The sequence below is a fragment of the Varroa destructor genome, unplaced genomic scaffold (genome assembly GCF_002443255.2).
Source record: "Varroa destructor unplaced genomic scaffold, Vdes_3.0 BEIS01000007.1, whole genome shotgun sequence".
NCBI lineage: Eukaryota > Metazoa > Arthropoda > Arachnida > Mesostigmata > Varroidae > Varroa > Varroa destructor.
The window spans coordinates 18,000,769-18,024,881 of NW_019211460.1; the positions used below are offsets into that span (position 1 = coordinate 18,000,769).

A 24,113-nucleotide genomic window follows, 5' to 3' on the forward strand; every position below is an offset into this window, starting at 1 on the left:
TCATTATGCCCTGATCGATAGCGTTATTGCATAGTAGCACTACCTGAAAGAATATATCTTCCAAAGCAGAAATATGCCACAAAAGTACCACTCCTTCGAATTGAATTATGGTCGTTGCTGCTTCGCACCAGCACGTCTACCGGCATGTACGCGTACGTGTATGGTCAATTGTGTATCGTGTAGTCTGACTGTTTTCAACAGACGTGCCTCTGTAACCATGTTTGCTTTCAAAAACAAATTGTACGTTTGTGCACGTCAGACAGGCTGCATCGAGTATCTCCTAGTTTGATTTGTTTACCGAAATCACAACCCGTATTGTAATTGGCAAACGGAAGACGACGAGAAGAAGGACCAGCATAGTGTGGCCTATAACGGAAAATAGAGTTTAGCTTGTCTTCTTTTGCTGACGTTCTAGGACAACAAGGACGGTTAATCCCGACGGCGATGTTGTTGTAATGACGATCACAATGGCCATGCAACATCATTTCTATAACACGGGTATAAATTAGGCTGGAATTAACAAAGTACTCGGTTTGGTACCAAATTATTATCAAGTAAGGCACGGATTTTTGTGCGTATCGTCGATTTTTCTTGGGCCAAGCCTGCCTCAGTTTATAGTATTTGGTATGGACATTGGCTGTGCACGGATCTAGACGAAGTTCTAACTGAATTTTGATCGTAATGTATGACTTGTATTATAATAGTAATACAATATCGTGCATTAGTTAGCATCGTCGATATATTTGATACAGCCGCTATAGACATACGACTTATCGATAATGTTGAATACAGATTGCGGAGACCAGCTAGATTCGTTAGTTCTTTTTAGTTTGAGTTAAATCCTCGCTTTTCGCCTCTGTCCTCTCAGGTAAAATTGCTTTTCTCTCAAAATGTCCAACGTAAAAGTAATAAAGAGTATACACACTATGAGTTCAAGTTCATATGGCAACTAAATGCTGATAAAAGTATTTAGAACAACGATGCGTGTGTGATTTTAGGATAACAAAAGTGGCTGTTTTAGGATAAAAAAAGCAGCTGTCTGATTTTGAAATTGCACTATCCTTTTTTGTTGTTCGGGAAAGCACTACGGTTTTGCTAATCCTAAAGAACGGAGCACTTTGATTCTTGCATCATAATCAATCAATCAATCCGGTCAAGATGTGATCGGGGTTGACAGCTGAGTGTCATATGATTGATGAGATAAATATATAAGCATAGCATCTAACACCGATCGATCATGCTCAACAGGACACAATTGAATTTCGTTGTATAGTAATAGTGACCTGCGTGTCTAGAAGTTTATATTTTTCTGTTTCTATCGTGGCTGTAAGATAATACATCTACTTAAATGATTTGAACAAATCGAACAACATTACGAGATCATCGCAGACTGGTTCAAGCACGCGGTTGTTTGCTATCGTCGGAAGAAAAAGGGGAATCAGTATGAGATGCTCGTATGCGTTATTAGGCGGCAGGAGAGCAAATTGCCGAGTTCATCCATGTCTAGGCTCAATCCAAAAATTACTTAAATCTTTATTACTATTTAATTATAATAATAATAATAACTGTTATATTTTTGGCGAATCGCATAATAACTATCTAACAATCTTCTTCCGTTGGCATTCTCTTGCATTGACCTAAAACAAACCTTAAATCTCGCCTTTGACGTGATTGATTATGTAGTCGGACACGCACACATATATATTTGTTCGGTTGACTCTAGGTCTATCGCGCAACCGAAACATATCCATATGGCGATTGTGCCACCAGCGCCTTACTCACTATGCAACAGCTCTCAGAGGCATTAGCAGACTGGGTCGCTTGTACATTCAGACACAAGCCTAACGTTCGATGCAAAGCTCACTCCGCTATCGGGAAGTGCCTTCGCGCACGCTCTTCTCCTATAGAGATTACGTCTGACCCTACCTCATTATATTGTTCATAATCTAAATCAGTGCTTCAGCCTCTCCTCCCTAGCCCAGCACATCATCACGCTAGTCGAACAACGGCATCGATTCTTCGGGGTAAGCACATCCGTGCACAATGACATCTTACATTTTACTTACGTACTGGACGAAATAATTGCATATTTCCCTCATATCTGTGCATGTCTAGTGAGTCGTTTGGATTACGGCGGAAGTGAGCGGTCTTTATGCGGCTAGCTTCATTCTGCTTTTGAATCATCTCGCAATGAAGTCCTAGCGCAGACTGCCCACTCAGAAGCCGCGCAGAAAGAAGACACAACCAAATAGAAAGCTGTGAAGGACGCTACTTCTGTACTTAAATTCTATATACATGTTGCGTCGGCTAGCCTTTATGGCCTTCCTCTTGCCTTTTTTAAAGATTGGTAAAATGTGTCTTAGACAAGAGACCACAAAAGGCAGGCGGTGACAAAGTACGCCATCTTCGTACGATAAATCTTTTATATTTGTTCGTATTGTGATAGATGGCTCTATGAACTTTGGATGGTTTGTACTGTTTTTTTCACCTTTGCTCCCCCACCCACGCGCACATCCTAGCTACTTTACAAGGCGAAGTCCACTCGACTTCAGCTCATAGTACTCACTTATCGAGTTGTTATCTGTGCAATATATCCAAGGTTGTTATTGGTGCTTAGACAACCGTACACCGGGCGGACCGACTTCTCGATATATCCATTCCTGCAGCTGCTGCAACAACGGGCAGCCTTCACAGTTGTTACTACGGTTGACTATGCCAATGAGAGAAAATCGACTGCTCCGGAGGCCTCGGAAGCAGCAGGCTCATAACGGCATCTGGCAACGGTCCTTCTCGCTGCTGTAGTAGAATGTGGCTAGACAGAGGGAGGCTGCATTTGAAATCAGTGAGTGACGCCCGCTGAGTGCCTGGTCGAGTTGCATCGAGAAGCAAGCTTGCTTACTCGTGGTGCTCACCACCTCGAAAAAGATTGCCGGTCAGGCTTTCTGGCAGGCCGCGCGGGAAGGGTGGCGGAATGACTCTGATCCGGTGATCAAAATGAGGGAGCTATGCAGACCATGGGACTAGGATGGCGACAGCAGCGGTAAGTGCACTGATATCTCAGCGGGGGGTAAGAGACCCCCGGAGGACGGACTCTGGGAGCTGTAACAGAGTTGGATCAGACGACGGCAGAAAAAGTGCCTGGGCGGATCCGATAGATTTGCATAGTAAAACTGACTATGCTTACACATGTATGCTCACAGGCATATGAAGCTAATGAACTATAATAGCACAACAAACCAAGCTTGGAAAACCACCAGAGCTAGCAAACAACCCCGGCAGCCTTTCACCATATGGAGGCATAATCAATGACTTATTGTTGGTGTTGAGTAAATGAAGTATGAAATAGGGGTTAAAAAACTCTAGTAATAAGTATATAATATGGCCGAGAAAGTCTCAGTTGCATTATGGATATCAGTTATTGTCAATCCACATACATCTATAGGCTTGTGCACCATCTTCGAATATAAATCAAACTTCGCATAAAACAAATCACTGAAACTACATTTCTTTTCAAGAAATCATAAGCACTGCGAACAGCTGTAAAAAAAACAGTACTCATCACTAGGAACAACATTTTCAACCCATATTACCGCAACCATATAAATAATTAAACGTAATTTCCAACGGTAGAAAAACTCACCAGCAGTATTATCCATATCGAGTATACTCCGACCACTAGAGGAACAAAAGTAGTCCAATTACTACATTGATTCACCACTTTAGACATTTCGTCCCCCATTTTACACGATAATAACCATGATAATAATTAGGATACGTAAAGTGTTAGTGATTTGTCTCGCGCGCTATCATTTCTCGAGTCATCTCACCGACATGAGGGCATATAGACCCCGGTCAGCAAAAGCTCCGGACGCAATCACCAGTTTTCCCCCGGTCTGCACGTGCTAAGTAACATTACAGCTTCGGCCATGGCGGCTCATCCTCGTTCAGCCAATAAGGTTACAAGGTCCAACGGTTTTTTCGTTCCCAGGTGATGATGTCAAAGATAATGCGATTGCTCCTGATAGGACCGATGATTCAATGACCCGGATAAACGGCGCGATAAATGACGAATACGCGCTTGAACTTCTGGCGGCCGCTTGTTGACCTGATCCCTCTTCGTGCCGATCGTATATTAAGCAGCTGTGACAAGCGACGACAGATATTGTATTCAATATTACTTAAACGGTTGATTTTACTAGGAGGAGCCAGCCCACGGGTATGCGTATGAATGAAACAATGTATCTATGTGCACGTTTCTAACTCACACAGTGTCATGCGCCTCGTTGGCTTCTTATTGCCGTTGTTATTTGTTTCGACAAAAAAAAGGGACATTCAAGAAGCGAAAGACATTCTTCTCCCGTCAGCTGCTGCGGCGATGACGTGTTTCTGAAAATTAGTCCATTACAAACGAAAGTATTATTGAGGGTGCTTGGTAGAGCATTCTATCTATAGCGAATTGCTTTTTTGCTTATGACCATTTTCTCATTCGAAGGAAAAGCGCTGCTGCCAATTTAAGAATGAACTACGACGAAAAGGCAGGACCACTGGACAGTTATCTCTCATTTTTCTGTCCTTCCGCGCATCATCCACCAGAAATAAAGGCTACTTGATAATATCATCATATCCCGCTAACGACATCAATTGAGCATGCAGCCATCGAGGCTATGATAACAAACCGTCGTCAGTGCTCGTAGGTCGAGAATCTTCTTCCGCAAATTTCATTATCAACCTTACCATATATTGCCCTAGCAGTATCTATGCGAAACATCGGCGATCAAGCAATAAGCTTGCTTATCTCGGAAGTCAGACACATTTCGGTAGTACCCATCAAAGTATTTATTGAATGGTCGAAAAGGTATTTTTAAGCCGAAATTGAAGCAAATATTTTTTTTTTTTACATATCGAAATAATATTATTAGACTAAATATACGCCAATTTGATTAACGACTTTTTAGTAACACGATAATAATCCCACCGCTATTGAACTTCTGTGGTTTCTAAGCAAAAAGTTATGACAGGTGGTTTTTGCAATCCTCCCTTAAAACAAACTAACACTATGAGCAGTGTTCTGTAGAGGCTGAAACAGATGATAGTTTAATAACGCAAAATGTAAGCTATACGGCCGGTGCATTAGAATTCCCCATCTAAGCTCGTCTCGTTCAGTCTTTGCCAGGCAGCTAAAGACGTATGTGGCCTGGCGTTATCATGGGAGAAGACGACGCTATTTCTGTTCACTAATTCTGTACTGATCGAATTTTGCAGCGGATTGTCGCAAGCTGGTAAGGTGTTAACAATGGAAATCCGAATTTTAATCGTTTAGCCAGGCGACTTCTTGTCCAGTAGTGACTCCTTAAACGGTAGAGAACTTTTTCAAATTTACGCGCTATTGTTGCAACTCTGTATCGCCCGCCATCAACCGCTTTAGAAATTACTTGATGGTAATGTATGTCTGTAGAATTTCGCAAATGGCATGACGATGAAGCGAATTCGTTGGCGCCAATTTATGTCATGTCCAAACGTTTTTGTGGCCGTCGTTTCAAATGGTTTGAAACTGTTTGGTAGTGAATGTTCAGTTCCTTGACGGTACGATCGCTACCCATGTATCGTGCAATTCGTAATTTCAACTTCTGCATTGGTTTCATTAACTTGTCAGTAGCTGGTCGGCCACTTTAAGGAGCATCTTTCACATTTACATTTCCTGTGCTTGCTTTTTTCGATAACGGAGATTGACCATAAACAGCATAATGCTTTCACGGGCCTAGGCAGTGTATCATACTAAAATTGCCAAATAGAACGAATTGGCGTAAAAATTTCGTCCATCTTCAAGGTGCTCTATATTCAATCTGTGTAAAAGCCTTCCAACAATGTTCGCATATTTGTAGTACTTTCAAAATTCAAATGTCACCGACGACAACAACCGGACTCCACTCGTCCTACTCAAGTGTCTTTGAAGCCATACACAAGCTAGAAAACTATCAATACCTCTTCGACAGCCCTGTTTTCATATATAAGCAATACAGGGAGACATGGTATTCGAAATTATGCTTAAAAGAACAATAGCTCGAAAGGCATATCGTCATTGATGAAACTGGATAAACATAAAGTGCCATGCTACACGTGTGTAAACAAAAAAAAAAAGTTGCAAAAACAATCGTAACAACACTACCGCTATCAAGGTATATGGCTTTAAAAATTGTATAAATAATAAATATAATACTAAAATATTAAAAATATTATATGACCCGAACTCATACAGAGGCCCAGAAAGGTGTTGCGCGCTTTTAAGCAGGAAAAACCAGAAAACATCTATATACATATAACCAGAAATAACCAAAATGATATCGATAATAATGAACAATGCACGTTTCATTTGATGCACGCTTGGGCGCTGCAAAATAAAGAAGCCAATAGTAGCGGCTTTTTACGTGCACTATGCATAAAGGCTTGTGCATTCTATCGATTAAGTATGAAGCTCAAATGTGGTGCATGCGATTTAACATAAAAAAAAAAAAAAAAAAAAAAAAGAAAAGGTATCCAGCTGCTATCCGAAAAAGAGACGAGCATCGTTCTTCCACAAAATCACTTCGGTCTGTTAACTTCAGACAGAAATCGTGGTCTACTATATACCTTTGAAGAGTCAATGTTATAGAAAAAGTGTTTCTGAGGCGTTAAGCTTTTTGTCTAAAGCTAAATGCAAAGCAGAGTCAAAGCTATTACCGCCTTATTAGTGTTGATAACGCTTTCACTAAAATTCGGCAAAACGGGCTGAGCGAAGGCCGAACGCTCTTTGCGAATCGCAAGTAAATACTGCAAGTGAAACCCTGTAAGGCATCCATAAAAGGCCTAAAACGAACATTCGTTCTAGACGTCTTGACGATTACTTGACAGACCGTGATATAAAGGACCTACGTCTACTAGGAATTCGGCCAAGATATATACAACACTCGTCGTTCATCTCACGCTGACTATCCAAGGCTGTTCTATGGATCGCAGGGATGAATTTTAAAAAAGGCGTGAATAGTAATCCCCGTTGTTACGATATATAGCCATCAAACATGGCACCAATCGATTCTCAAGTGTTGGCGATCAAACACCGACACCAATTTGTGCATTCCTTTTTACCTCATCGCAATTTTTATAACACAGAAAGAACCTTCTGTTGACTTAATATCATACATTCTACAAAGGTTTGGGACAATGGTGAAACTATTACGCTGCTTTTGGTCGGGCATTACAATGTTTTTCATAGAGTTCAAGTGGCAGCTTCAAAATAGGCGGTCTGCTTTAGATCACTCGCACTAGAAATCTGTACGCCGTTTTCCTAAAAAAAAATATATGAGCAGTTAATCTTTAAGCGTTCCATGCGTCAACTCAGTAAAGCCCCGGATTTTTTGCTACGGGTCAATATTGTTATGATGTTACCTTTGATTAAATGAATTTTATCTAGATTTGTGGGCTTGAAAGACATCAAATAAAATGTATTTGTTCATGTTTGTATTAGACATCACCTTTTTCAGTTGGCAAGCTTACGGTTCTAGAATGGAGCAACCAACCTAATCTACTATCAACAAACAATAAGATGCAATGCTTGACACTGTGGTAGGGCCCTGCCGATCAAGTCGGGCGTTTTAGCGGTATCACTCAAACTCGTGTTAAACTGGTGCTTACGGTTGCAGTTATGGAAAAGCTAAATCACAACAAATTCAAATTTGGCGCGATAGCAATTCGTCTTATTGTATCAAGCGTTGTAGTTTCTTCCCGTGTTACCTCAAGTCGGGAATTGCTTTAAACATCTGTTGAGTTCTTTCCTCTCTAATACAGGAGGCTACTCTCGTGTGTACTCTTATGCTCTCGCCACTATACGCTTAACCCTCACGGACTCATTCAAGTTTCAGGGGGTCGTCGACCGAGATACAACAGCATTTTTGTTAGAATATAATTCAAGTTTTACCGAAGAATGAAACTTAAATGTTCCTGATGTAGAAAGTTCCTTCCAGTATTCAAAGATGTGCGGTAAACTCCAAACTGGGATCGCATAACCTGTTGACACTAATCATATGCGTATTGATGATACACACGATGCCCCTATGCCGCGATTTTAAGTATGTTTACATTTTCTTAGACAGCGACAAGCAACAAGCGCGAAAAACTTCAAAAAAAAATTATAACGGTTACTCGACCGGCTGTCTTTGATCTGTTACCTTAGGTAAAAAAAAATGTAGCCTAAACCCTGACTTCTATGCTTCTGTCGATCGTTTTCTCTACGTCAGCCTCTAACGTATTGCCTAAACACTAGCCCTCGTTCCTAACGCAATCTTTCAAGGATAAATCCGTACAACAATCAGATAATTAATTGCCCTTTCATTGAACAGAAAGTATATGTACAGTGTTGCTTAACAACTTATTTGTTGCTTCGTCATAGTAAGTAGATTCATCGACGATATAAATAAGTTTCTAGACATCAACTTCTTGATCAACGTCAGTGTGGATTTATCGAAAGTCACTAGACTGTTACATAAATTATCCAGACTTTTTTTCATTATTGAACGCTAAATCTTAGTTGGCATAACTGTTTGCATGTTGCCCAAACATTAACATCACCTTCGATTCGATTGATCCGTGCGCTAGTTTTGCACTGAGCCTACTTACTGGATCGGTCGGGGTCACTGACTGCCTTTCTAAATGTAAGTCCCGTCGTTCGGATGTCCCTCAGGGGTCTCGTCGATATATTCTATGTTTGCTTAGAAACTCAAAACTTATTTATGTAGTCATAAAGTTTCATACAAAGTGTATGGAACAAGCCTAAAATCGCACTTTGGAAAACGAGATTTTCTTTCGAAAGGACATTTGTATCAAAGTGTGCTGTTGTTAAAATAACTTGATGGCACAGTCTATTCATTGATAAGCCACCCGCTCACCGAGGTTTTAGCTCATTTTAACTGCCATGTCCGATACATAGTATATATAATCTGGATAATAAGCATATATAAATATCCGATATGTAATTTCAGGTGAATATGGCAAAATGCTTGAGATTGCATCATCTCATCATACCAGTTACAGTTCGAAATAGAAAAAAAATGCTTTGAGTCGTGTAAGACATTGACGCGTTAAAAACGATATACACAACTTTTATGTTTGAGCACTACTCTACCAAATGGACCAGCCCGTAATGCTTATGAGTATCATGAATTAAAAAAGTTGTTTTTCCAGCAACGGAAATCTGTATTGTATCAGAAATTCCCACTGTCTGCAACAACAACGATCTGTTAGTTTCATATATATATATATATATATATATATATATATACTAGGTAACTATTATTTTTCGAACAAATGTATATATATTGCTAAAGATTCATTAACAATACAATATCTGGCTGCCTCTTGTTGGTTGAACTGTGTCTATTTTAAAAGATGGGCGACTAAAACAACCCACTTAGCTAAGTATCGCTAAGCAACGGGAACGTGGCTGTCCGCGACTATAAATGCACAAACCATATGGGTCTAGGCGTGAACAGTTTTGCCTTTCAAACCAAAGCTATTTTCGCTCATTCCCCCTACTTCTAAACAAATGATTTTTTCTAAGGCGAAACATAAGCACGACAACGAGCTCTGTCATTGTTTACTGCCATTGCCATCCTCACAATGAAATCAGTTTTTCTCAAAGTAAACCACTCCATTGCCGGCCCGAAATTTAGGATATCAAAGTTCGAGGAGAAACTCATACGACTCACACGCCGGTGCCACACAGCCCACGGCCAAAAAGTGTTGCAGTCAGTCATACAGGATGCAGTTGTTCAAAATCGGTCGTATGATTCTATGCATTCATTCGGTAAATCGGCTTACCCCACTGTCGCATCCCAGTTGAGGAACATGGCATTGAAGTGACGTCCTTTTGCCGGTTGTCGTCGCCAATCGACTCGCTGCTTGCCGGCACTGCCCGACTTTAGCAATAAAACCGTTTGCAGTCGCCTTTCCTTCGCCAGCAGTCCTCTCTACCGACTCTCCCCTCACCTAGTGTAAACTTGGTTCCGTTAGTTGATTTTATTTTCAGTGACCCTCTGATACGTTTTATGAACATGCACGATGACCATCCATTGACGTCATCGCCATCGCCGCTGTGCATGGAACACAGACGTTGTACGCTGCTCGACATATGACGGCCGAGCGGATCTCAGCCAGCACGCCTGTCGACGTTAGCAGGACGTCCGACGGTCAGGATGAGTCCAGCCCTGTTTATACCCTAGCTTCATCTGCTCTCGAATCAAGTCCATATATCCACTGCTTCTTCTCTGAATATCATATATTCCTGCTGGCCCTAAAGCAGGCCACGTATAATGGCTGCTTTTTAGATTCGCAGGTCATGCGTGTGCAAAGCCTGCTTTTACCGACTAAACTAGCGGCAAGCGCGGTCGCCGAGCTGTCGATTCACACACGACCAGACGTAGCAAAAGCCATTGGTTTGAAAGGGGGTTGCTTTCTGCTGCAAACACAGCGGAACCCGTCCGCGCTCTATCCACCTCGCCATATCAGAGAAACAGTATCGCGGGCAGAGAAAGCAAGCAAGGCTGTTAAAGTATTTTCCATTGCCGCAAACAGCAAGCATTCTTGCCACATAAGGAATGACATTGAGAGGTACGGGCTCACATGTACTGCTTTACTTCTACCGGTAGAAGCAGCGGCATAAGTTAGCAAATGTGCGTAGGTCTATTCGAGTATTAAATTTTTTCCTGACTCCGCCTGACTCTTCTTTTATTATATTTGATTCATATGTATGAGCGGTACGTGTGCCCGTCGGCCGTCATGGCCGCAACGTCGCGGAACGTAAGGCTATGCGGCGTTTGCTGCTCGAAGAAGACAGGGCAGGAGGACTCGTCGCAGTAGTAGACGCCATAGCTAAAATGGAGTAGCGCATTGGCCACTGATAGTGTGAATGTGCCTGTCGCGTATTCTGGCACAGCTGCGCGGTTCTGTGCACTGTGTGTACTGCGGTCTGAGCAAATGGAAAAGCGGCGAGAAAAAGGGGAAAAGTTAACGCACTCTTTTGAATTTCCCACTGCTTGTCTATATCGGTATGTCTTTATATGTTCATCTAAATGATTGATTTTTTCGTTTGCAGGTACTGACCATTTCCTAAATCCAAGAAAGTGCTAAACCATGGAAAGATTTTGTGTACCAGTAAATTTACTGATATATTGTTTTTACCACAGACAATCCTAACATAATGCAGATAACAGCGGCGGGTTCATACAGGGGAGTTAATGCAGTTGACTTTCTGTGTGTACTACAGCGTCAGTTTAGGATACATCTTCTTCGGTTCGGGTTGACTCGTGAGATGAACAAACCGTATATTTATATAGCCTGAACCTCCAATCTAATTTGACCTATATTCCATGTAACGTTATCACAAAAATCAGCCGGCTCACCTACAAAAATGAGCTGAAATACAGGCCGGCAGCTTATTTAAAAAAAACCCTTTTTTAATTGTTTAATATTTCTATCTCACCGGCACACAAGAAACGAGCTATATTGAATTAAGTGTATTTAATCATTCTCTGACTTTAGAAACCAAAGCTTAGGTATTTATTCATATCGTTTTAATTGCGCCTTTTCAAAAGTAGCCAGAGTGCTTCAAACCTTTCGAAATATGTTTAGGGACGCTATTCCCCATGTACGCACCCTTGTGCCTTCACTCAAGGTACCTTCAAGGACTTCACCTTGTGCCTTTTGCTCACACGTGCGAGCTAGATACATGAAGACGTATTTAGGCGGAACTTTTTGCAGAAGGCTTTCCATTATTTTATCTAGTTGCAGAGATGGAAGCCACACTGCAACTTTAGTCTTTTAGGATGTAACCGCCAGTTCGATCTCATTCGCTTCCTGCCATTCCGTCGATTGAAACCTCTTTGAATTGTCTCATTTTTAGAATTAAACAAGCAGCTATTCGATAACTAGACATCATATAGACTAACTGATTGATTATATAACCAATAGCGTTTAAATTAAATACGAAAATAGGTGAATGGTAATATTGAATGTTCAACCGAGCGGATCGAGACCACAATGTTCGAAGACAGCGTCATCCAGAGCCGAAGAAAAATAATAAGAAAGAACCAATACGATCAAATTTACGATTCAGGTACATGGTTCTCGCTAGCTCTGGCGAAACTCCATGCATACGGAATACTGTTCTTACCACAAATTCAAAGAAAGCATACATACTTATTCAGTGAGATCTGGCAAGGCGGAGCTCAAACAAATATGTTTTGTATTTGTTACCTTTGATCCATTCTGTGCCAGCAAGGTCTATGACGTCTGTACTGGTCGTGTTTTTTGAAGTAGTTATCGCCTTGTTTGCTTAGCAAGTTGACCTTTGCCAGTGTGGAGCTTCAGGTGAAAGGGCGCATCTACATACGTGCTCTATATGAAAGCAAAGACTATTAAGAAAAAACGTACGCGGTTCTTATGGGGTTGAGCTAGTTGGCTACAGGAAATTGGCTTAAAGGAGGGTGATAACTGTGTGTGCATTTTCCTAAGAAATGATCATCTGGAAATAGAGTACGCCTATACACATACAGGCCAAACTACGTAGCGAAAAATATTGCCTGAGTCTGAATCGGTTTTGAGCTGGCTGATGCCACTGATTTATGACGATCTGAAGTGGTGCTAACGGTTCTCGTCCATGTGTAACACTCATTCAGAATGCCATATGTAACAGTCACCTATCGAAATAATCAATAAGTTTTTCCCATTGTTTGGAACTAATGAAACAACTGAATGATTGCAGACAATTAAACTTAAGTTTTTTTTATTTTATCAGTTCGCGGTTGCTACTACTTATTACATTTGTACAACAGGGTGCACCCGCTTTATAGTTGTGAGCTCAATTAAGCGACGCTTTCGCTACTTTCAAATCCAATCGAAGCAAATTACATAAGACACTATTCACCAAAGCCTATGTCGAGAACTTAAGCCCGCAGAACAAACAAAATATGATGTATAAACAGAAAGAGGGAGATCCTCATTGGCAACTAACTATAATAAATCAGGCCACTTATTTGGTCCTCTACTTACTAATATTCTTGAATGTGATACAATACAAGGTAGCAACAATAGTAGTAACGACCACAACAATCAGATACAACATCGCCAAAAAGTATCGACGTGTAACGACAATAACCATACGTCTTATCACGTTTACCATTACCGACGACTATCTCTAAGGGGTGTATATATGTACATACGGCTTGATAATACAATGCAATACAACAAACATTTATTCCAAAATGACTTTAGCCTCAACAAGCTAATCATCATCTATAGAATAGAGTTCCAGACATAAAGTCCTTGAGGGCTTTGCTTTCCTTTTTTTTTTTATTGATTTACCCCACGGGCCGAGCCTGTGTGCATAGTTGCTCAATAAGAGCCCGTTAACTACACCAACAATTATGATTTGTACCATAAACACAATCTGACCAACGGCGTCATTTGTCTAGAACGAGAATCAACAGCCGGTTACTTTTAGACCCACTGGCGAAATCCGGTCACGGCGTCAATTAATAAAATCTTCGCAATCCGATCAATGCCCTTTGTGGACTTTAAACGTTGGTTGACAGTTTGGATTTTTTTCGCCGTTGACGTCACAGTTACTGCAGTTAGCGATGGCGCTATCGTCGACTCTGAGCATCACCATCGAAGCGTGGGCCTGTTGTAATGATCAGGGTATCCGCTCTGAGAACCAACTAGTGCAGGAAGGAAAATAATCTGACCTCTCTTTTTCGTTTTCAAAAACACGCCACCACTTACGCGACAGTGGTGGTTTGCCACTTCACTAATATTAAATTCTTTTCATACAACGTCCAACAACAGCCCCAGCCGCCTGTCAACAGGGCATAGACAATAAACACTAGTGGAATTCACTCACTATAAAAAGCGTTTTACTAACCGGCTTTTATGCGTACGTAATCCGCCTTCTTCTAGTTACTTGCATTCACGGGCAACAGACCATAAGTCCGTTAACGATAACAACACTAACATAGAGAAAAACATGGAACTGCGGGAATAGCGAGTGGTCCTCAAAAATAGCAAATTTTGTTTTCAACAAAATAGGACATCTGCACGTTGTCATCGTGATATAGCAGCATATCTAATTGAGAATTTTCCAAACAGATTGCTCGGACGAAGAAATCCCATAGAGCACTTTGCCCGTTCTCCATACTTGAATGATTACTTTTCCTTTGCACCTTAAACATAAGGCCTAGGCCGGAAAACTGACGTCACTGGAAGATTTCTCAAAGTTTTCTCAAATTCATAGGCGACCGCCATCAGCAATATATCGACAAGAACAGTAATAGCTTTAGGCAGCTATGGCTGGCGGAACCATTACATGTTCTACGTAGACTTTTGCAATCTAAGTATTAATTATATGTTAGAAAAAAGTAACTAAAATTATAATCCTTCAGTTTCTATATAAGAGCAATCAGAGATATATGTATACATAGAGAACGAATGGCGACAACTTTTCCGGGTCACCGTTTCAATCCTACACGGACGTAATTAAACGATTCTGTAGACTCGCATACAGTTCCAAATACATTTGAGTGTGACCCAAAAGAGGAGCTGACAAAAGTCAGTGCCACGTGCAAACAGTGCATCAAACAAAACGCATATCAAAACGGTGACACATCTTTTTGACTCAAAATAATAATATTGTGGTCCGAAATTCTAGTTTAGTCAGATGTCTCATTTGTAAGCTAAATACATCTCTTCAGCGATTTAAGTTTAGATTTATATAGAAGTTATCAACAATCCAAGCACCATATATAGATTCGTATTGTGAACGGCATCAAATGCCTACTAAAGGACGCACCATTTGTGATATGGGCACGAGTTATACCGGTAACTCGGAAAGAAGACATCCAATAACAGGTAATAAATACTTCACTGATTCTCAAGTGCGACCCCCAACACAAAGCTCATTTGAATAGATGGAATGATCCTAAACGCATTGTGTTCCGTTTGGCAGTAGTCATGCGTTCGAACTCGCAATTCGTCTTTGAACTAGGCTTTTCACCCATTAAAGAGCTAACGCTTTGTAAAGCTAAGCTGCCATACCGCTGTCTAGCTAGCGGATTACAGACGCGTTATATCTCCTATTTCGATCTTGAACGCCCCTTCTATTGAAATCGGGTTGATCGCTCGTTGATGTAACCTCTTCAAAAAGCCACTGTGGACCATTTCTTTGGTAGATATTTCGTATCGGTCTAATTACAAATGAACAGTATAAAGGACAACGAGGGATTGGTAAACGATGCCAAATTTGACCAGTTCCGTTTTTGCTAAACACACACAATTGTGTGAAAAACAAATCTTGGCATGAGACTTTTCTTACCACCTGCAACGTCAGAACGAAAAGAATTGATAGCTCGTGCTTGAGTTGCTTTGCGTCCTGTTGGCCAACGATTATAAATAAAACTTGTAGCAACAGCTGCGTGTATGTTCAAATCAGGTATCGAGTCGTCAGTTATCGAAATAATCGTTCTTCTGGGAGTTTTGGCAACCGCATATAGCAAACGATTTATTAATAACAATTCATTATTATTATTCGAGTTTTAGTGCGTTTGTATGCGTGCACTGTTACACGAAGCACGTTAAGACATAGAAAAACGTGCTTCGAGAGATGGATGCGAGATCACCTTCTTCGCAGAAATCTCGGTTAAAAATGTCTGTACAGAGTTTGCAAGCGTCATTGCATCGTGAAGTCGAAGTCGACGCCGATGAACCGTTTTCACGAATGTTCTTCATGAATTGCTTTTCCCCCAGACATGTACAATGCACTAATTATATATATATTATTATCCTCATTAGCATTGCCAATACTGTCGTCTTGGCCTGCCGTGTCGCACAGTTTATTTAGTGCACTTATCGGCCATATAGCGGTAATCACAACTGGTCAACCCGGCTAGACCACGAGGTTGACTGTATATCCGGTACAAGCACAATGAAGCGGGTAAAAGCCCGTAACAAATCCTAGCTCATCAAAAAAGACCCCCTGCTTTATGCAACGTCAGCTGTAGTTACATATGACAAGACCGGTTCGTGCTGTACAAGAAAAGCAACATGAGCGGCCAAAAATCAACCATATCCCGCTAAATATCTACCAGTTCAGTCACTTAAACTATACTACACTGATGGTTCATCGTATTTATGCTCTGGCTAGATTGTATATGGATGCGATTAAAACACGGCCAGCGGGGCACTTCGATCGGGGGTACAGGTTATGGTAGTGGTAGCAGCCCGATTCGAAATTGGTTATGGAGGCCGCAGGGTTAGTTAACAGATTCATGGCAAACTCGAAGGTTGCGATGGCCATCTGTTGCTTTTGCAGATTTGCAATAGCAATAACAATAACCGTATGTTACGAAACCTCTGAAAATTTCTAAACTAGGCTATTATAATAATCATCTATAGCGGAACTAAACAGTCGAAACAAGACTGTGGTTTCCATCGGATGACTATATACAGAGTATTGTCCAACTCTCTAGCCAAAACATCCTGCATGTAGCGATAAAGGTCAGTCTTTATTTCCCGTGTCCGTGTGTATATATATATCCACATGGTATCGAAGTAAACGACTATTCCTCCTCCTTCCGCCTTAGTTCTATCTCCTCTCAAAGCCTCGCCGTACGTACCCCTACGTCTACAATGTCACTGCGTGCCTACCCGGCAATTATATTGAGACGTTTCAAAGAAGATTAAATTAGGTCACTTACGCAATAAGCATAACTAAAAATATAAACGTACTAGAGATAGCTTTGATTAGGACGTTTATATGCGATTATCTGGCCAAAGTAACGTTCTTTATACGAATCCATTATTGCTGAGGGCAACGGTGGCCAAAATTTATTATACAATTTTCTGTAATTTTCAAATATTTGCGCAATCAACGTTAGTGGTATGAGCAACGTTTGCTGCTTACTTCTGTTTGGTTTGCGTTGCTTAGAATTAGCTGAGTTAACGACAAAAACAAAGACACAGATTATGAATGCCGGTCGAATTTGCAGGGAACGCCGTGTTCGTCCACCCTCGTACGTACAATCTCTTCAATATGAATGGATCTGAAAAATAATTATTTATAAACTACATAGAGTCAGCAGTAGCTATAGCCGAGTCTACGCTGGCTTATGGACGCAGTAATGAAGGCTTTTGAATTCATTGCTGGCTAGCACAGATGGCAAAATGGCGGACGATCAGTGAAGTCATTCAGAAGCTTTTGGCCAGTGTAGTGTGAGGCTCTGCGCTTCAAAATATTTTCCACTGAAGCTATCAAATTGGCAAACGCAAGCAGAGGGGACCAGCTAGATAGATTCGAACGTTTTTGTTTTGGGTTTATCCTATTGTTTTTCTCTCTCTTTCTTTTTTTTTTTTTTTTCTCTATTGAGCTTACGTTTAGCGCAGACAAACTATCAGGGTAGCAAATTATTGCAGCGTGAAGTCTGGAAGATAACGGCCGAGCATAAATAATAGTAGAACTACTCTAGGAGTAGGAAAATCTCAAAGTTAAACAAATTTAGTGATGACACTGGGTAGCCGTCTAGGCTTCATGATGAGAAGCATCATATATTAAAGAAACAATCGAACAGTTCGCTTAACAAAATCAGTAAGTATAACTGGTGGAACTTTATATTTATTCGCACGTAGGCACAGCCTTAGGCTGTTCTATTGATACAATAATAATTAATAACATATCAGCTTTCTGTAACGCAGTCAAAGGGGAGACGACGAATTTACGCCACTTTGACCACTTACTGGCGAGTTCGTTCGGAATGGGTGTTCTGAACAAGACAAAATGGTGCAGGAAAGTGCCAGGAGAGTCGGGCCAAAGGCCGCTTGTCAGCAATTTAATGTCGCATATGAACCCCACAAACTAGTTTCAAACAATTGTCATAGCAACAACAGTGACCATAACAATAATAGCCACAAAGGCAGTGGCAGTGAGAAACCGCGCACGGCACGACTAAAATTCCCGAATATTATTAACAGCGTGTTATGTGTATGCATAATAAATGCATTGACACCGTAATTACCTAAAGACGTTCAAGGTCGGCAAGGGTGAGCCTGAACAATACTGAGTACTTCCATCCACTTATGTATCGGTATTATGTGTTACTAAGTGGACGGTGATATAAATGATGAACAAAGCTGACGTTGTGCTCTGATTGAGAACTTACTTGAGGCACAACAAATCTTTTGCGCTCACTTACGGACAGCGAAGTTGATGGCGCCCAATTACTATAAACATACTTCTAGTTCGATGGATCGTAAACATGCGTTCGTTCGTGCATGAGATAGCACGAGCATATTGAATAGCACGGCTATCGATTGTTGTTTGCGTCGTTTCCTGGCTTAGTCCTAGTCGGGAGTTTACGTCGGCTGCGGTAGGCGACACCTGTTAGACGAAATGTTAATCAGTAGCATCACAAACATGTATTCTTCGGATAAATTATATCAAAACAGCTGTAGTAGGTTTGAATTGACATTGGATGATACAAGTAGCTATATGTTTCCTTTTCCTGAGATGGGAGTAAAAGAAAATTGATAGATGCACCTAAATCACCATTACGTTTTGGAAAGCAGGTCTCGTCGAAGGTGATATGTACGTTGAAGTGATTCTTACTGGTTGGGTCGTGGCATTGCTTAGAAAATTGCTCACCATGTCGAAATAATAGTTCGGTACGAAACATTAACTACACTAGTAGGAATACAGCATTAAGATAAATAAGAAGAAAAAGAAATGTGTATTTAGTCGTCGTTTTCAGTTCTCTCAAAGCACATATGAATAGTAACTAACGTTGTGAGTATGCGGGATAGCAGATCAATAAGTCGAAACTAAATCAATCACAAAAGCAATGCATGGTGAAGGCTTGCGCCAGTCCCTGATCTTGTTTAGCGGGAGTCTGCTTATCCTATTGCCATTGCTCTGATTCCGTTCTGCTTATAACCATTGAACGTACGCGAATATTATATAGACTTCCCAGCTTGTCTGTATTGAATCAACTAACAATCTTCTCGCAGGAGATTAGGCAAACGCTTCATTAGAAGGCGATAATTGCTCTATCGCTCTGGTGTTTAGGTGTGAAATCGCTACCCCTTCGAGGTCTAAAATCATGTGTTATCAATATCCGACACCAATCTCTTGTGAAGGTCACACAACAGTTGTACATCATCCACTTCAATAAACTTCTCTCAGTGAAATAAAATGTACTTACTAACGGCCCATGATATAGTAAAGTAAAGGTTCGACGTGTGAAATGGTATATCGTGCGTGTAGGAACATCATTTGAAACAGACGATCCAACAGTTCGCCTACATACTTAGGTACCAAATGTGATGACATCTATTTTGTCTGCATTCGTTGGGTTATAGAAGGACGTAGTATACGTGATACCGTAAAGAGATTTCGATAATCTGGGCATGATACCAGGTGTAGGTTGGGCCAGAGCTGCTGCGGTATGAGCCCATAAGTCTTTTGCTGTACGTGTAAATTCACGTGTTCGCTTTGTTTTTTACGAATGTATACATAAGTAGGTAAGTAGGTAGGTAGGTAGGTAGGTAGGTAGGTACAAACGAAGCATGAATAATACATAGAATTAGAAGAAATACACGGTCACTAACCCTAATTAAAAAAGAAAGTTATAAAATTCTAAGTGGCCATGACTCTAATTGATACGTTTTAATTTTGTGCAATTCCAACAATAGATTAGAAATACTTCTACAAAATTTCCCCATAAGTTCACTAGTTCAGAAGTTTCTTGCAAGTAAGTCATTCTAGGTCCAAGTTGTCAATATACATTGGACAATCACGAAGATCTCCAAACAGGCTGACCAACATTAACCTCTGGCGGCAATAACTCGTAAACTACCTATATAAATATCTGTAATCAATTGTCTATTATCTCAGTGGATGGGCATGCCTCATAGTCGATGCAGATTCAGAGAACACGACTGCCGTAAAAATCCACCAGACAAAGTAACAATAATAGTCCTTCGGAAAATTTTACAGCGATCCTTCGTTATCCTTTTTTCGGGGACCTAAGATATTTATGTTATATTTGCAGACGAGGGGAGTAATACCATTATTTTCTGATAGTGAAATCATAAAGCAATCTTCATCTTCAATAACGAAGGCAAGGACGCCCTGTAGGGCACTTTCTTCACCAGATTATTAATAGACAGATCAAGATTAAATATAGTAGTAGTATAGATTTCCATATCATATGGCAACTATGATCGGAATTTACTTGTCACTTAAATATAGCTACGAATCAATACGAACACCGAATATCGACGTCCATACATGTGGTAACAGTATATTGCACCGCTATTTTTACATGTAAGCTAACGACATCGTTGTGACATGGTAAAATTGTTGTACCATTATTAATGGCTCAATAGAATAGCAACGACAATAGTTTAATAAGAGTCAAAAACGTGCAGTTCTAAATCGTACCACATATTAAAAGCTATTGCCGCAGTAGTGGTGTCCATCTTTTGCTGTAGCATCTTGGGTCAGTGGCCAGTTCATGGTGACGAATGTCTCCCGTCAGATATACTGCCTGCCTGAGCGGTGTCCTATTTGCTCGCACAAATCAGGTATTAGCATAGCCAATAAGGACTCAGCGAAGGCCTGCCTAGAGTCAACACCGTGCTGCCTCCCACGTTTAAAGAAAGACTTCTCGTGAGCATGCACAACCAGACGCAATCACGAAACGCGCCACGTAACTGGTAGCAATCTTTCATTATTATTACTCGATTATTTAGAATAATGCCTCTGATTTGCACTCGTAGACTTCTTGCGATAAGTAGCTAGAACTGTAAAATACAGAATATCTCTGCATCTATGTCTTAATTGAAACGTCGTTGCACCTGTATTTTTTACGACTTATTTAAGGCAAAGCGGATTTTTTGAACTATAACATTGTATTTAAATGTGTGTACGTGTGTGTAAGCGGGTTCTGGTAGCAGTCATTTAGTTCTGACACCTATTCAGCAACCCAGAAAAAAACAACGAACATTGTTTCCCATATAAAACATAGATGTATAAAAACAATGCAATATTCTAACATTTCAAAAGTTTTCCCCACAATATAGTCTAGGTAATAGAATTATTTCAACGCCTTAAAGCTTACCTTTGAGCAGAACAGAAGACCCGTTCTTGAACGTATCACATGTGAACGAAGACTTGGTTATGCCCGCGACACTAAATACATTTATGTACACCGAAAAAACACGAACAGACTTAAGTATCAACGACGCTAGTCAGCTGGCAGTTGTCAGCTAAAATTAAAGTAAATAGACTTAATTATGGACGAAGATAATAGTATCCGAAAAGGCACCAGAAGAAGAAGGGACTAATTATCCGGTTTTTCCACCAATAATGAATCAATGTGAATTGGAGTCGGGCGGGAATAAATTCTGTACGAAATGTTGGTGTTTGCTGTACGGGGGGCAAGTTTCTCTCTAGACTTGTCCACTTGTTTCTGCAACGAGCTAGACGAATGCCAGGATTTGCGCCAGATTCTAAAACGAGGGGTTCAATAAGACGGCCCCGGGGTATCCTAAATGTTGTTGTTATCGTAGCTGCTGTTCAAGGCATTGGCCAATCCTAGCAACGCTTGACCATAATAGAAAGCCTTTATTTATCATTTGACTATGCATGCTGCGTTAGTCAACGTATAGCTTCTACTTATTTATTCAATTTATAATGGCCCGAACTTATTCTCGTGATAGGGGTGTTACGTGTTCTTATTATATTGTACTCTTGTCACTTATGCATTTTGTAATCCTCTGTTGTATGAGCACACAATGTCACGTTCTCGGCGCACGAACTACACGCTCAATTTACACACTAGATGTACATATACATGTATATATATATATATATATATATATATATACACGTATGTGGGTACTCATTATTATAGACGGCCAACCATATCTGCTTCTGTCGTCCTATCGTTCTCTGTGACAGGAGTGCCTTTGTTTTCTTCGCCAATCTCATGGAGATACTTCCTCACTGTTGTCAAGGCGTATTACCTATGTCGGAACCAACACCGAGATAGGCCCTACGCTTCACAAGCCATCCATCTTCCGAACACGGTTCAGCCAGTCGAATATAGGTTGCGCGGGTTAGGTCTCGTTAACGTAATGTTCAATATAGGACGATTATACCTTATCTTGTATGTACTTGCGCAAATAGTTTTATGATTTAACTAACGTGGTTAAGAACGAGGGGGCAATAGAGACTATCAGGCGAGCGTGTATTATTTATAATGAAAGATTCTTATCTGGGCTCTCAGACCCCCGATAGAGGTCAAAGGAGATCAGATGATGACGCTCTGGCTGTTGTTATTGCAGGTCGCAAGTAACTATGGTCTCTGCACTTGTGGTTGTAGCAGTTAAACACGTGTTGAAATCGAAAAGTTATTCATTGCTCGATGACTTCATCTCTACAGCGGCCTATTGAAGTACCGATGTCGATGACAAGACTGCGTATTTCTGCGGGCCAAACAAGCAACTGATACGTTAGTTGTTGCTGGCAGCAAAAAACAAAAGACTGACGACGAGGCAGTTTGTCAGTGTCGGGTCAGTGTGATAGCCGCTGGTTAGAGAGTCGACTTCTGTGTTGTTTTTAATCTAGGATTGTATTTGACGGAGAAGCTAGCAAGGAACAATGACCCTGGAAGGCTAACAGATACGATATCGTCTAGAGATGTAGTTACAAGATTCAAGTCAGTATAATCTTCACCATTCTTAGCGGCCTCACACATTCTGCTTTGGAACCACCGTCACCTTAACCTCCGTCAAACACTCCTGCCTAGCTAACAACATTCGTGCGTATAATATCCAATAGCAGTTCTGCGAAATTAAGCCGTACGGACAGCTTTACGTACTAGCTGGACACATAAAAGAGTTTGGCTTCATTCGTATTAAACATATTGTTATACTCCTACATAGTAAAGTAGCACGTTGACTGTACAATATCTCCCCACCTTAGCAACTGAGCATGTCCGCGCAGTGTTAACGAGCCGAACACCACTCTACTACACGTCTGCGAACGTTCCCCGTTGCTCTGAGGGCAGATTTCTTTCCGGAGACACTGATTAACCAGCCGACTAAGCACTTAAAAAATCACTGATTATCGATCAACGTCGGGTATATCTACTATATATACATATCAGTAAATGATCCGAATCCGAGGCTGGGATCAGCTACGCAAAATGACAATATGACGGGTATCCACCATCAGCACTGCTACTACTACAGGATCAACGGCAGTCTTACACCAGCTTTCTGTGCTACTGGCTGGCTGGCTGGCTGGCTGACTGACTGCCTTTCCGCCTGTTCCACTATGGTTTGCTGCGCGAACGAAAAACTGAGCTGCTCCTGTCGTCTGCCCCGCGCGTGGAGAGGGTTTCAAAAGAGTATGAAGGGAAGGGGCCGCAGCATGAAGGAGCACAGCACACTACGGCGGCGGCGCACCGCCATTGAATAGATTGTAGAGGAGTGCCTGTGTAGGCAGCGCAGTGGAGGCGGCTGTAGCTGCATCGGGCGCACCGCTACTTCTCTATAGTACCAACACCAGCTCAGTGGAGAGGGAGAGCAATGGTGCGAAGACTGGAGCAGCCGTCAATAGAGTGGATGAGGACGGTCGGACATAGATCTAGGAGCGCGGGAAATTCGAGTTCGATTAAGAGAAGCAGTTGGATGATAAAAGCGTGTCAGAGGTGTAATGTAAGCATGCGTTCTTCGAGTAGATAGGTAGATACGTATATGTAGCAAAAAGCAGTTGTCGTGTGGAAAGGGTCTTGTACTGGCAGCAGGCACTATGTTTAGAGATAGAGAGACAGGTCGGTCGGGGTACGACACAGAGATAATGCTGGTAGCGAAACGGTGGTAAGTAACAAATGCAATGAGAATCAAAACGATGTCCAGTGGAAGTCTATCAGTGACTGGTAATTAGATGTTGCTCAGCCAAAGGAGAGAAGTACACAGGATCGAAATTGATAGCGTCATAGAGGATTTATAAAGGCGATGTGGTTAATTGTGAA

At 41.2% G+C, this 24,113-nt stretch overlaps 1 protein-coding gene across 2 annotated transcripts in view; it reads right to left on the minus strand.

Annotated features, from left to right (window-relative positions):
* The window catches only part of LOC111253767 (semaphorin-1A-like), a 173,998-nt gene extending 150,206 nt beyond the window's left edge, over nt 1–23,792 (minus strand). For both annotated transcript variants that reach the window (XM_086976286.1, XM_086976285.1), the window contains exons 1-4: nt 21,192–23,792; nt 18,234–18,451; nt 4,266–4,386; nt 3,641–4,140 (exon numbers count right to left, since the gene is read on the minus strand). The gene's annotated coding sequence lies outside the window, so the exon portion shown is untranslated. The remainder of the gene's footprint in view (nt 1–3,640; nt 4,141–4,265; nt 4,387–18,233; nt 18,452–21,191) is intronic.
* Between the last annotated feature and the right edge of the window lie 321 nt (nt 23,793–24,113).